This window comes from Pinus tabuliformis, chromosome 9, assembly GCF_031772625.1.
Source record: "Pinus tabuliformis cultivar Carrire ecotype Pingquan chromosome 9, CPIR1, whole genome shotgun sequence".
Lineage (NCBI taxonomy): Eukaryota > Viridiplantae > Streptophyta > Pinopsida > Pinales > Pinaceae > Pinus > Pinus tabuliformis.
The window spans coordinates 121243838-121247515 of NC_142307.1; the positions used below are offsets into that span (position 1 = coordinate 121243838).

Genomic DNA, 3678 nt, shown 5'->3' on the forward strand with positions numbered 1-3678 from the left:
ATTTCTCTATTTTTTGTACATATATTTGCAAAATAACCATATTCATGACTTATTTTGCATTTAAAGGGGATTTTCTCATAGTCCAACTGTTGTATATGCATCCATTGATCCACTTTTATTTTGATAGCTTCAGGGAGACCTTTCCCTAGATCCACTTCCACACAAATTCGAGCGCATGCATGCATATTTTCTTTAAGCTCACATCTGTCTATGTATTCCCAACTACGTTTCCTATTGCTTTAACTGAATCATCTCCCCAACAGTGGAGAGTTAGATGCAGCAATCTTACCCATACTAGAACAAAATTTGGGACGTCCATTTCTGGATCAAAGTTCGGTGTCCATCTATTCAAACACAGTTCCCTTGTATCCATAAAATATGGACCGTTGTTAAATATCAAATCGCAGTCCTCTTTGGTTTCGAAGTGGAAGGTGTAGTAACCTCTACCACAGAATCTGATTGAGATCTTTCCAAATATTGCTGCAACCCAGTTTCTTTCTACCCACTTTTGCACAGTCTTGGGTGATGGCCACAACCCATTAAACTGCCTTACTAACCCTCGTTCTGCCAAGGAGAGTGCTCTTTGATTTGCCTAGTCTATGATGACCTTGGGATATCCAAAAATGGCTCTCTTTAATTGCCAACCATCTAACACAAAATAAGGTTTCCCATAAAACAAGGAGCTACAACATTTGAATTTATAACATACATGTAGGCTAATATAAATTAGCATCTCACAACCAAAAATCCCATTAGAAGTAGCCCCATCAAAAAAAACAATAGCATATTTGGGCCAATTGTCCTTTAAAATAATATCTCTGCAAGAATCCTTATATTTCACAAGGCTTTTTTTAGAAATATTGATGTGATCTTGAGGGTAGTCTCTCCCACTTCGAGTATCCTCTACGCAAAAATCAAGGAGTTTCTAGCCCTCCGTATGCCCCAAATAATATAGAAAGGGAGGGCTATATGTTTCCTTGTTCTCCCTAAAGCATATGAGTATGCATTTGTCCACCGATAAACGATCCCACAGTCCCTGTGTAGATATGTGAGAACCTCCTATCACACCACAACTGCAAAAGAGCACTGTAAAAATAGGTGGCAAGAGTCCTCCATTGTTGCCAAATGCCAGCTACCCAACCCCACAGACCCACCAAAAAAACTTTCAAATAATCAGACTAAAACAACTCAATATTGATATACTTAATATTATAACGATGATAGTTTCAATTAACCCATGTGTGTGTGCCACAGGTGCAGGTTTGGTATTAAAAAGTAACAATCGTGTTGAGGTTGGAACAAAGAAAAGGTCTTATATATGGCAAAGTTTCTACAAGGTCAAAGGTGGTTCCTCAATAATCACATTGGTATTATGAAGGGTGCTATGCAGATTGGTTTGTGTGATACAAATGTGGACTTTTTTCAACAGTTTCAGTAATGATCTTCAGATCTTTGTTTGTAAAAGGGGCTTCCTTGGGCTGGGTACTGTGGGTACTGTTTTTTTAGAGTCTAAAGAGAATGTCAACCATCTATTTTTACAATGTCTTTTTTCTCTAGCAGTGTGGGCAAGCGTAATGAAATATCTACACCTTCCTTTCATCGTGTTTTTCCACTCATTTGGGAAGTACAAATACGTCCCTTTGTTCATTTCCCAGGAGATTTAGAGAGCAAAAAAAATCTTTGAATTTTTAAGATAGGGCCATGAATATGTTTATAGATTTGTACAAACACTCCAGCTTTCATGTTTATAGATTTGTACAAACACTCCAGCTTGGCTTAGCTTGGCTAGGAAGAAATTTTCAACAAATCACAGCATTCCCAAGTTTATGTTCATAGATTTGTACAAACACTCTGGCTTAACTAGTAGGGATAAATTTTCAACAAATTAAAAGAATTCACAAAAAGAAATCATATGCCGGTTAAATTTCCAGTGTATCTCTATCTCAATCTCAATCTGGATGTGGGGCTTTCCTTGGGAATCAATCCACAAGTTCAATTTCGTTTCTTCTGCCATACTTCAATTTCATTTCTTCTACTATAACAAAGAGAGCACAAACTCTACCTGGAGTAACACCTGGAGTAGATTACACTCTATGGAGATTACAAATCGATTATTGATGATGGTCATTAGGAGATCAACCATTTTATCTCCCAATCTAGATAAATATCTGGATCACATTAAGGTATTAAAACAATCTTTTGTTGGCATCTCTTTCAGCATGTTTACAGGAAATTAAAATGGCTAATAGGCTATCAGAAAAAGGTTTGTTGGCGGCTCCAAGTATATTATTTTACACGCTTAGAGGTGAGCATGCAGTGTTAGAAGAGGCCTTTAAAGACTCCTTTATATGATGTTGCATTCTTGCTTTTTTGGACTGTATTTTTTCCCAACTGCTTTGTATATGTTCAGCGCAACAAAACTCCCAAATCACAGCAACATACCAACACTAGCAATTGACGATATCTGTTATATTCCAGACCAAACCCCAACACATTTATTTACAGTTGACAATATCTATTACTGTCCAGACCTAATCCCAACAGTATCTTCAAAATAGAGGATTGCATTGCAAACAAAGAAATCGCAATCAACAGTGCACCAGTACATTTGAAACGTGATCCATGTCCATTATCAACTAACCATCTAGTTCCAACAAACTTGCTTTTCGATCCAGAAGAGCACAAGCTTCTCATAAAATGTAACTGCCTCTCGGATTCCATAAAGAAAAAATATTTTAGAAACAAACAAACAGGTCCATATATTCGGAAGCCATCTCATCCAGCCTCCCGAAAATATATTGATATAAGAACAACCCTAGTCACAGAGAATAAGTGTGTCCATAGTACAGGTGGTGTTAAAAGACACCATTAAATTTGATTCAGAGAATACCCAATTTAAGCACTGGTAAATTTGGTCACAGCCTTGGTGCCCTCTGAGACGGCGTGTTTGGCTAGCTCCCCTGGAAGGGCAAGTCTTACAGCAGTCTGAATCTCCCGAGAGGTGATCGTGGGCTTCTTATTGTAGCGGGCGAGCTTCGATGCCTCGCTTGCCAATTTCTCAAAAATATCATTGATGAAGCTGTTCATGATTCCCATGGCCTTACTGGAAATACCAACATCAGGGTGAACCTGCTTGAATATAGATCTTGTAGGTCTCCACACTCTTCTTATGCTTCTTCTTACCCTTCTTCTCTCCGCCCTCTTTGGGCAGCTTCTTCTCAGCCTTGGGAGCGGGCTTCTTCTCTGCAGGAGCCTTCTCTGCGACGGGTTTCTTCTCCGCAGGTTTCTTCTCTGCCTTAGGCGCCATTGCTGACTCGAATTCGAATTTCACAAATGGCAAATATACTGCTCAAATCAATGCTCGACCAATAACCAGACGTGTGACTTGCGATGTACTACGGGGATGTTATAAAGGGAGAGACCTATTTTTCTATTGGTTGGTGGAGCGCGGCACGGACCGATGGCTTTCGTTTGATCTCAACCGTAAATCGGTTTTGCTTTAAATACGGTGAGCGATTTACCAGTGGTGAAGCGATGAGGCGTGTCCCATTAAATTTGAACTCATCGTTACCAAAATCCCTTCGGAGGGCAAAATTATAGAAACTCCATTTTCATTAAGATTTATTGTGCACGGAGAGGAATGAATATTAAATTAAATTTATATGTGATTAAATGAAA

General features: G+C 38.9%; 1 pseudogene; it reads right to left on the reverse strand.

Moving 5' to 3' along the window:
* Positions 1-2448: 2448 nt before the first annotated feature.
* Positions 2449-3396, reverse strand: LOC149147379 (histone H2B.7-like; annotated as a pseudogene).
* Between the last annotated feature and the right edge of the window lie 282 nt (positions 3397-3678).